This window comes from Myxine glutinosa, chromosome 2 (assembly GCF_964187855.1).
Source record: "Myxine glutinosa chromosome 2, kmMyxGlut1.1, whole genome shotgun sequence".
Taxonomy (NCBI): domain Eukaryota; kingdom Metazoa; phylum Chordata; class Myxini; order Myxiniformes; family Myxinidae; genus Myxine; species Myxine glutinosa.
Window position 1 is genome coordinate 93,006,718 of NC_136262.1, and position 12,009 is coordinate 93,018,726.

A 12,009-nucleotide genomic window follows, 5' to 3' on the forward strand; every position below is an offset into this window, starting at 1 on the left:
TCGGTGGTCAGGTGTGTGACCAAGGCTGTGAGTGGAATGAGTGTACCGAGGTGTGTAAGGAAAGGTACGAGGAGCATGGAGACGGCTGGGTGTGTGAGCAAGGAACGGGCTGCGGGGTGTAAGAATCCAGGTGAAGCATCGACGGTAACCAGGTTAGAGGTTAGGTCGACTTTTAGCCGAAGCGGGCCCTCGGTGCGTGCCGGGCCTCGCTTTGAACGGTCGCGTCCAGGCTCCACTAGGTGGAGCGGGCAGCTGGATAGGAAGGGTCGTCATGGCGACCACTTTTTGTTGAGGCAGTCCGGCAGGTCGAGAGCGGGACATTGGATGGCTCCGTGCCGAGATGGTGCGTGGGATCTCGGCACGGGTAAGCCCCCGTCCCTGCACCGAATGCGGGACGTATCCAGCCGCTGGCACAAAACAACCAGCATCCGTTGCTTGGCTTTACGAAGCCGGGCTTTGGACAGGGATTGGCGCACCGAGAGGTATTAGTGAGTAGACTGGGTGATGAGGTTAGTGTTTTGGACCCAAAATTAGAGAAAAACAAAATTTGATGATTGGCAAGGGATTGGCAGTAGTGATTGGTACAGTGATTGGCAGATGATTGGCAAATTTTTAATTTGTTGAAATTTGATGTGCAAAATTGGTAGTGAGAGACCCCCGATGGGGTGGGCTGGCATCCCTGCCGCCCTTCCCATAGTGGGGGCAAAGGAGCACTAGATTATGGGGTGTATGGCAGTGAAAACTAGCCCGGGTGGGTTAGGTTATGGATAGGGCCCTAGAAGATGACATTAGGTGACGTTAAGTTTAGTTAGTGACTGATACCTGTAGTGGGGACGCAGGTAGTTTAGTGTGGATGATAATGACGAGGGAGCGCAATAGTTTAAAGGGACGACTGGGAAGCGCAAGTTTCAGAAGGGAGTAGTTAGCTGAGATGATGCCGTGTGAGTGAGAATTGAACAGGTGTGATTGCACAGGTGTGCAACTGGACAGGTGTGATTGCACAGGTGTGCAACTGGACAGGTGTGTGGAGCAGTGTGTGAGTAATGAGTGTTGTGGATCAGCGCGAATGCGCTTGGGGAGAGAAAGGTGCAGGTGGCACCAGGTGTGAGAGCACAGGTGTGCAGGTACAGGTGTGTGGAGAGAGTTGGAGTAAGTGGTACGGAGTGGTGTGCGTGGTGCGAAGGTGTGGATGGGGGAAGAGTGGACCCCTTTCACGAGTACCCGGGGCGGGTAGTGTAAGTGTTAGGTAGAGGGTACAGGTAAATTGTGGTTGGATATTGGCATTTGTGGTGCGGTTGAAGAATGGTGTTGTGAATGGGTGCATTAGTGTTGTGGAAATGGCTGGGCGTGTAGCCTGTTAGTGCGTGTAGTTGGTTGGGCACTCCACCACTGTGAGGATGTCGGCCAGGTGAGGCCGCAGGTGGGCTCTGGGAGCCGGTAGAGTTGTGGATGGGGCCCGAGGACCCGGAGGACGGACCCGGGTAGCCCAGTGCCAGAGAGGGCACCGAGTGGGGAGAGTGCCAGAGGGCCTTCCCCAGGTAGTTAGGTTAGGGTGAGGAGCAGGTAAGCTCGGAGGCAACTGCAGTGGTGGAGGTGTGCAGGTGGGTAGACCCACTGGGAGAGGTACACGCCACAGCCCAGAAATTGTGCGAGGGCACCGGGAGATGAATCGGGGGAGTGAGACCCCAAATTGAAGAGCACCACAGTTTGGCCAATGGGAATTGGTTTTTAGAACCCATAGTGTAAGAGGGCCAATGGTTTGGCCGGAGAAAGACCCCGGGTAGTGTAAAGTTGATAAAGTCATTTAGGAAATAGTTAGGATTGATGAACCTGTCGCACCATACGCAGCCACTTACCTGTGGTGATGATGATGACTCCACACCTGTGTTTTCTTTGTTTTGTTGCAGGAAATGAAATTGCTGTGTGGATTGTGAGACGCATCACGACGTGGATGAGACATTGGAGTGATTCCATCTCTCCCTCCCTAGGAGGGACTGATGATGAATTGGTGATGGCAAATTATGATGTTGAGTTGGAGATGGCAAATTTTGATGAAAGTTGAAAATGGCAAATTTGATTGGTTAGGAGGGAGAGAAGACGAATTTGGTTTATGGGAGGAACGGGGAAGACAGTAGGGATGTTTGTTGATTTGTAAAGTAGATGTTTATGGGTAGTGTTGTGTTGTGTGGATACAGTAAGGGGTAAGGGAGGGGCCATGTAGGTTACCTGGTGGGGGGGGGGGCGTACGATAGAAACGTACCTGTCTCACCTGGTTCCCATGTGCCCCCAGTGTGCATCATCTTACATTGCGTGCACTTTTGCGCCCTTACCACCTTACTCACTTGTCTTTTCTTTTGTCTCCCACCTCCGAGGATCTGGCTTTGGGGTAGAGAGAGAGGAGAGAGAGGTGCTGGCTACGCAGTTGTGGGCCTGCACTTTCGCTGCTTGCTGCTTGGATCGATACACCATATGGACCGCAATGTTTGTGGCCACCCACCATGGACCGCAGCTCTTTTGCGGCCAAGCACCACCCGTGGATGGACCTATGGGTCAACGTGGCACCTATGCCATGCAGGTGAACCACTTTTAGTTGACACCACTGAAGGCCACAATATAGAAATGGACGCGGTTGGCGCCTTTCTTTATTTTTTGAAAGAGGCAAGAAGGCCAAGTGCACCACACGAAGGCAAGACCAGCGGCAGAACATCGGCCGGCTGCGACACCACCGGTGATTTATAGACACTTTATTGGTGCACCGGATGGTGCTCACTGTGTGATGGGGTGGTGCTTGATGCTTGGAAGGGGTGCTCTGCACATTATTAAAGGCCGTAGGCCACAGAGCACTCGTGGGTTGGTGTATCGATGCTAGCATGCGTGCTCTCTCTATGCATAACATCTGCATGTGTTCCTCCAAAAACAGGTCCTGGATCGTAGTGTAAATATCAGCGTAGTCTTGTGTAAATAATGCTCCCTACCGGCTGTATGTTTAGTTTGAGAATTCTTTCCGGATTCGGTTATCCTGTGGGTGTGTTTCTGTGAGGAGAAGGGTGCAACGTCGCAGGGGGACATATTTACTCATTTGTGAATATCTGTAAAACTGTCGCACTCAGGGTAGAGTTAATAGTAGAGGGAACTACATTGCGTGCCACACTAAAGTAGGTAAAAATTTATCGGGTCGGGACGCCCCGAGGGTAGAGAAGGGTGCAATGTTGCGAATATGGAATTTGGCCTCCATATCCGCTTGTAAATATTCCCCTATTTCCCCAATACTCCCCAACTATCCCCAATCCCCCATTCCCTAGTCCCATTGTCTGTAAACAACAATCAGTAGAGCCGACCTTCCCCTTTTTCCCCCATTAAATGTCGTGCCCAGGTCCACCGCATCTCACGTAGACAACTTTCGGACATCTTGCTAGTTATTCTTAGTCTATGTCAGTTAAGGACTCCTTTCCATTAATTCTGACTCTTCGTTGCACCAGAATGTGATTATATGGCACCAGTAGTGAGTTTAGGACCTTTCCCATACCTCCTTCCATCTTCTTCCCCAAACAACAACTACAACTACAACTACAACTACAACTACAACTACAACAACAATTACAACAACAACGACGCTGCACCGGGGGAGTGTGCGTCATCACACCGGCTCGGTTAGCCGCCATTGACAATGCGCGCCGGACCATGCGCTCCACGGGGTTACCACGAAGGGGCTGGCTGTCAGCTCCTCGTCAAGGGCGGAGCCGGTAACCCCCCCGCACGCACCCAATGAGAAGCAACGAGCCGATTCCATCTGGGGCGGAGCTAACGAGCCGAGGGCGTGTCACTCCCCGCCGGATCTACGCAGCGACTTTCCGGATGTGAGGACAGATGCGCCCCCAGCTTGAGCAGACAAGACGCCATCCGAGCGCTGCGACCTCCCCGCATCTCTAGACCGGACCGGGTCGATCCTGCCCTGAGCCCAGGTGCACCTGGAGCCATCGATAACCGCTTTCCTTGCCATCAATCCCCGTGTGAGTCAGCCTTGTCCCGTTTATCTGTCGTCCGTTGGGGTGAATATAAGATTGTGTTTAAGTGCCCACCTTACTATGCTGTCCCTCTGGTAGTTGTAATCTAACCTTCCGTCACAATATAACCTCCTCCGGAGGGCTTGAGAACTGAACCCTGGGTGTCGTGTCATTTTAATCCCAGCCGGGTGTCCTTTTCCTTTATTGACCTAGCGCAGCGCGATTAGTCAACGTTCGGGTATAATCGGGTAACTTGTGCAGACGTGGTCATACCAAAACCGCTCGGTAAATAACATCTAAGCCACGTCTGTAACAATATATATATATATGTGTGTGTGTGTGTGTGTGTGTGTGTGTGTGTGTGTGTGTGTGTGTGTGTGTGTGTGTGTGTGTGTGTGTGTGTGTGTTACGTGTGCCCATGTAAGGGTTATGTCTTCCAAAAGATAAGACAAGCCTCATTTAGAATCATGTGTGATAGCAGGAACTGCAAATATTAAATTAAATAAAAGACTGCTAATGACAGTGGGTCAATGTACAACACTTCATTAAATTTAATGGTTTGCGAGGCTTGATTATGATGAAAGGTTAAAAAAGCAAAGTCATCACTAAAAGGGTGGGGTGAAGTAGGGAGAGGGTGTTAATTGAGAATAATAAAATTGAGAAAAGGAAGGGACAGCGGAGGAGATGGGGACTAATGGGAGAAAAGGTAGCAAGAAATAAGGGTGGAGGGGAGAAAATGAAAGGAAGGAGTGGAGCGGAAGACAGAATGCACAGGACATATGGGGAATGCGAAAGGAAAGGGGATGAAAGGTCAAACGTGTTTTTTGCCGACAGAATATGGCGGTCCGTTACCTTGTTTAAGTATTTAAGGTTATAAAGAAGGTTGAGTCTTACACACAGAGTTATAGGTGAAAGAGTTTGCCTGAATGGGACAGTAAAGGTATGGATAGTGAAAAGCTCAAAATGAATGCAGATCGGTACCCAGAGGCAAACAGAACAGATGGCAGATTCACATCTGTCTTCATCCCTGCACGAAGCACACATGAATGAATGGTGGCAAATTATTCCAACGGTTCATTTGCATTTTCTGGAATCTATAGCACATTGTCTCTGCGCCATCAATCACACCAAAGGTTGGTTAACTCATTGATAAGGTCACAGTGGAATTTTGCAGTGAGAAACAGATAAAACATTAACAATGCACCGCTTTATCAACCAAGCATCACAATTCCAATGCTGCATTGTTTTTCGTTTTCATTGTAATTCACTGGAGCTTAACGCATTGTCTTGATGGAAAAAGGGATATACAGAAAGTATGAAACCCTATCCACATATCCTTAACACAAGCTGCATAATAACCGGACTATTTTCTCACCCCAAGGGTTCACGTGTCCTCAATGATGGGTTATAATTGCAATCCACCTGACGTGCAGCCACACTGTCATGGTGAGTGGAGACTCCATTCCGGCATCCGCTTCGCCACAGAATAAAGTAAGTGGATCCGCATAGCTCCGCACAACTTACTAATTTACACTCTTGCTTAGCCAATTGATCCGAACACATGGGAATCGAGATCAAATTCTCTTCCCATCGCTACATTTTTTTTTTGGAGCCAGCCTCTTTCTCCCGGCTTCATTTTCCACTGCACTCCATGTTATACGTACTCCCAAATGTGCCTTCCTCCATCACAAACTAGCTCGCTAGAGACACCAACAGACGGATCCCAAGCACAACAAGCGTTTGCCAATTGGCTGTGATGTTTTTGACGTTCTTGTTCTGCTTTGACCCAATTCCAAAGGTGACGGGAATGCGAAAAAAGCAATTTCTCTTTCAGTGACAGCGATGAAAGAAACTTCAATGAAGCATCCAGAAGGCTTCAGTGGCTCAGTTGCTGTAATTGATAAAATGGTGACGTAATTGCAGTGAGAACACAACACTCCTGCAACTAAGTATAATGCTTATCTTCTTTTTTCCCCTCGACTCATCAATATGAAATCTGTTTTCCCACTACAGGAGAGATTCCCATTCATTTCCCGCTGTATAATTAAGATTAAGATTCCCATTCAGGATCCCATAAGATAAGATTCCCAATCTTTTCCCACTGTAAGCCCAAAATCTCAATTGAGTTTGGATTACCCATGCTCGTTGTTTTGCTTTTGATCCAGGCCTACTTTCCTACTTGTGCCAATGTATATGGCACAGATTCTGATTGACAATGAAATTATATTATTTGTATTTGTCATGTGTTCTGCTTCACTAAGAGTGCTCAGAAACCATGAAATTGAGCTAAAAGGAGCCTATTTGGAATAATCTGGTGAAATAATTTCCCAAAAATTCATCATTGCAAATACCTAGCTCCAGCACAGACCTTTTGTGGTAGCTGAACTGGTATTCAATATGTCATAATATTATAGAGAACATACTTTTGATGCTTTGCAAGTAGTGTAAGTCACTATTGGTTATATTTTAGAAAACTGAGATGCGTATCATTTTTCAGCTGTGGACTCAAAAAAATTCATGGAAAGTTGGATGGATATTGTCTTTCAGGAATTGTCAGGCCGTGACATGCAGATCCACTGTCTAGACGACTTCACCGAGGAGAGATGCATCTATTTTCCATACAGCTCATGCATGTCCTTCCGCCTTACTCTAAGTCGTTATACCCTCCCACCCTCACACTTTACACCATTCACACTTCTGTCCCACCCCACTTCGACCCAACATCCCGCACTCCCCAAGCCCCCCAAAAGTAGGCTTCTAATGGGAATAATAAGAAATTATGATGATGTCCCAAAGCCCAGGAAAGGTGCAACAAAAGCTTGGGCTACAGTAATAGCTAAGCGCCCTGGGCCACTTCGTACCGGCTGGCAGTTTTAATTTGAGCGCGCAAGGTGAAAATGTAAAACACAAGGGAGCATATTTATCTACGAGTGGTGAACATACATCTTGCAAGGCACATTTACCTTTGTTGTCATTTTAATCACAGGAAGGAGGAAGTGCGGTGCGGTTGACCTTGTTTTTTATGCTGATTATAAGCATTGGGTGTAAGATGTGTTGGAATGGTTTCTATAATGTGACAAAAAAACGACGCTCTCCATCTAATATTGAAGTTGGCATTAAATAAAGAAAGAAGGGAATAAAATGTGTTGATAGCACATTCAGTATACCCACAATCCACTCGCTTTCTAATCACAGTTAAAGGTGTGGCAAAATACAAGGAAACAAAAGGAAAATGATACGCATGACAAGTAAACGAAAAAACATGTTTTAGGGCTACACACGTATGTTAATTTTTTAAAGTCTCAACTCTTTTTTTTATTATTACATTTTGATAGATGAAAACGTACCACAAAAGAGGACCGTGGGCCAAATTTCAGCTCTCTCGGACGTATGGAACCTAGAAAAGGAACGGCTCAATTATTTGAAATGGGACAAACAAACAAAGTTCAGATGTAGTTAAATAAAAGTGTATAATAATAATAATAATAAATAGCACCGCAAAGCGGGCGTAACCCCTCAGCCCATGCATGGTGGAAACCAATTTCAAGATGGCTGCCGTGGCGGGTATATTGAAAATCGCAGTGCGCCAATTTTCGAAAGGAACCTTCCTCTACTCAACCCCAACAGACACTGCAAAAATGGATTTAATCGGACAAGCCGTTCTGCTTGAAATTGATGGAAACCAATTTCAAGATGGCTGCCGTGGCGGCCATATTGAAAATCGCAGCACGCCCATGAACCTTCCTCTACTCAACCCCAACGCACACTGCAAAAATGGATTTAATCGGACAAGCCGTTCTGCTCGAAATTGACGGAAACCAAAAGTTGACGGACGCCCGGACGCCCGGACGACGCCAGTGACGACAATACCCCTCAGCCCAATTTGGGCTGAGGGGTGAAAAGGGAACTCAGGACACCCTAGTCAGCACAATTTATTGGTCCCCACAACAAAGCTATACTGGAATACCAGAATTCAAAGTGTGGTTATGTATCTACCAAGGACGCAGAGTAACAACCACACCACCTACAAAAGTTTCTTTTTTTGCACTGTTTTTTTTTGTAAAAATTGGGCAAAGGGGAAAAAAGAAACAGTTGGAGAGACAAGACATAAAAATGACAAAAACTCACTTTGCATAAAGTTATGGGTCATATAAGGTTATGATAGGTGAATTAGTGTGCTTTGCATGAGGTTACCCGAATTTATCAATATTTGCTTCTGTGTGGAAGGTGTGGTCCTGAGAAATCTCACACTCTCACTTTGTCGCTTCGAAAAGACTGCCTGGACAACTCTCCCATCTACTTTCTCAACAATCCTCTCCAAGAAGTTCTGTCACTCAAGCTTTTGGGTCTCACTATCTGCCATGATCTTTCCTGGGAAAACCACATTTCCAAACTGGCCTCCAAAGCTAGTCGCCGACAGGGCATCCACCGTTGTGCGAAGTCCTTTCTGTGCCACACCTGAGATCCTCACCACATACAAGGCTTTCATCTGCAGCTCAATGGAATACTGTTCCCCCCTCTGGGCTGGTGCTCCTGCCTCACACCTAGCTCGGCTTCACGCAGTTGAAACCAAAGCATTCAGAATCATTGGAATCTCCTGTGATTAAGCTGATTCTGAGGGCCTTTCTCTCTCTCATTGCATGCAGGTAGGTGGTCTTTCTGTCTTCTACCGACTCCTCTCCGGCCTTGCTCCCCCTGCTCTGTCTGTGCTCTGTCCCTCAAATATTCCTGCAGGACGCACAAGATCTGCCAGCAACCCTCTTCTTGTGAAACTGCCAAAATCAGGACTCTCTGCTCACCTTCACTCTTTCATTCCTCTTTTTTCCCACCTCTGGAACAAACTCCCACACTCTCTTCAATCCCTCTCCTCCCTCCAGGTCTTTAAAACATCTGTTCACCACCATCTCATGTCTTCTCCCATCCAAAACCTTGATCTTTTATACCCCTGTTAAAACACCCCAAATCCGCCTCTTTCAATCCCCAACTTCTTTCCTGAAATTCCTAGAAGTGTTAATTTGCTTTATACCGTGTACCCCTCCCTCCTCCCCCTTCCACAGATCTACTGACGTCCCTGTTCTCTACTGTTGTTGTGCTTGTATGCTTCCCTCTCTCCCCCTCTTGTCTCCCGCTCCCTTCATTGTTTGTTTTATGTGTCTGTGCATGTTTTCATATTCAATGTGTTAGATCTTACACGAGCCTCGATTCTGTATACCCCAAAAAAAAAAAATTAATTGAAATATTGAAATATAAGAATAATTAATAAAATAATTGAAAATAATTGAAATAAAAAGAATCAGTCAAGGGATTTTTTGATCTTGAGGATGTACACAAGTCTAATAGTCCTCCTTTTTCATATAATCATCAAATATCCAAGCAAACACGTTTCAACATCGTAATGAAGAGGCTACAGGGGAAAAGGCATCCACTACATCTTGGAATCATGAAAAAACTCGATGACGTCAAGTGAGTGGGTGGGCAAAGGCATATTTACTCATAATCTTTTTTTGCCCTGGGCTTTATTTTATATCGGATTAATTAGACGCTTATTATCCCAGGGTATGCATTTATAAGATACTAGCAGGAGTAATTCTAGGCGTTTCCCAGTGATGTTCTAATTCTGTTGGCATTTTTGAAGAAATCAATTTGGGTTTTTCTTTTTGTAGGTGCCTAAAACACTTCCCTACCGACACCTAATCTTACTATAATTCACCAAATGTCCGTCCGTCTGTCTGTCTGTCCGTCCGTTCGAAGGTATCGCAAAAACGGCTGAACCGATCTCAACGATATTTTGGGTGGGTACTCCTGGGATCTCCTGGAGTAAAATAGGGTAGATTGTTTTTCCAATTTCAGCTTTGGCCTCCAGCATTTTCAGGTTTGGAGTCCCACATAAGGTCATTTTCCCAGGTGCTGCACAAACAGCTGCACCGATCGGCTGTACCGATCGGACTTGGTGACCTCGGACAAAGACCTTTTATAAGGACATGGGTTGAATCCCTGCTTGAGAGAATGCCAACCCCCCTCCCCACCATCACGGTCATCTCTCCAACTCACAATCCCACGAGATATTCGGAAAGGACGACCCAAAACCAAGTATCTTCTTTTTGATTCGTATATAAACATCATTAAAAGTAAATAATGACCTCGACCAAAATTCAAACGACGTGAGTTTAATCTCTACATGAGAGAATTCCACATAGCTATTTGGGTGGTGTATAAGCTAACAGATCGCTGTCTCCATCAATCTTGCCAAAGGCCGTAACACCTATCGGCTCCAAATCCTTTTAACTGTTGACTTGGTAGTTTTTACAATGAAGGAAACACGTATCGGGAGTACATACGACATAGCGATTGTGAATGTGACATCTCTGAGGCATCTTTCGCTTCGCATCGAATTATTAATTACATGAATTTATTCATTTAATGATCATTACGCTCATTCTTACGCTCATTAAACGTTCATTAAACATGAAACGTTCATTAAACGATTACGAAAATAAAAACGAAAAACATTACAGAATTACGTTGACATCGTCACATCAAACACTACCGTGAACACAAACATCGTCACAACATCGTCACAATGAAAACATCGTCACAAAAGTTACATTACATAATTCAAACCGTGAACACATCGAATATTGGAGAGCCCATTGCCCAAATTTGAAACACGATGGAATAATATTTACCGATATGAACAGTGATGTGGCTTTCATTGAAATTCTTCAAATACTGTTTAGATTTTGATGATTTTCGTGTGATATGATTTAACGGATGTTTATATAAATCGTTTAAAATAAAAAATCCTTCAATTTCTGATATTTTGCCTTTTCATTTGGGCCCCCCAATTGAAGCCCCGCCCGTAGGGCGGGTACCGTTGCTAGCAAGGAAAATTTATATTTAATGATACGATTACACACATACACGAATCGGGGATAATTTACTATTATCTTTCACATTGATTCAAATGCTCAGACGCTATAGAGCTAGTTTTTAAAAATCCTCCCCACCCCAAATTTTTTTGTTCAAATTAGTTTTAATTTTAAATTTTTTTGAATGTTTTTATTTTAATTTTATATTTTTGAATTGAAAATAAAAAAAGTTTAATTTTAATTTTTGATTTTGTTTTGCCTAAAACGCTCTCCGGCATGCACTGATGCACCTCTGAACGTTTGCCGAAGATCCGTTCAGCAATCTTTGAGACAAATGGCAACACACACAGACAAATGGATGGCTTTCTTATACAGGGTGTCTTATACAGTCAGTGTGCACTGGATTATTTTAATTATATTTCTTTGTTTATTATATTTTCCTCATATCTATTTGTTTGTTTTTTTCAGTTCCCTTGTTATTACTTCCGCCACCAAAGGTGGATGGAGGTTATGTTTTCACCCCTCTCTGTTTGCCAGTCCGTTTGTTTGTTTGTGAACAAAATATCTCAAAACGTTGTGGACGGATTCGGACGAAATTTGGCAGAGATGTAGCGTATGTGACTAGATCGAAACGATTCGATTTTGGTGAAGATCCGGATTCGGATCCGGATACTATAATTTTTAAAGTGATTCTTCACCATTGAGAGATAGGGCCAAAAACGATACATAGCAGGATATCTCAAAAAGTTATGGATGGATTTGGACGAAACTTGTTGGACCGGTTGGGTGTCTGACAAGGACGATTCGATTCGATTTTGGTGAATATCTGCATATGGATTCGGATATGAGAATTATTTAATTTTTAAAGTGATTCTTCACCATTGAGTGATATGGCCTACCAGGTGGACGTGTGCTCTCTACTGAGTGCTGTTCTCGTTGAAGATGTTATCGATGGAAGAGCGTGTGTTGCTGGTTGAACATGTCTTACGTGAAGGAGGGAAATACACAGTGGAGGTGCAAAGATTATTTTCAAAGCACTTTCCATTAAATAAATTACCTTCTACTACACAGTGACTTTGCAGACACCCTGTAGTACAGATTGCACAACACCACCCAGTTTCCCTATAAAGCAATCG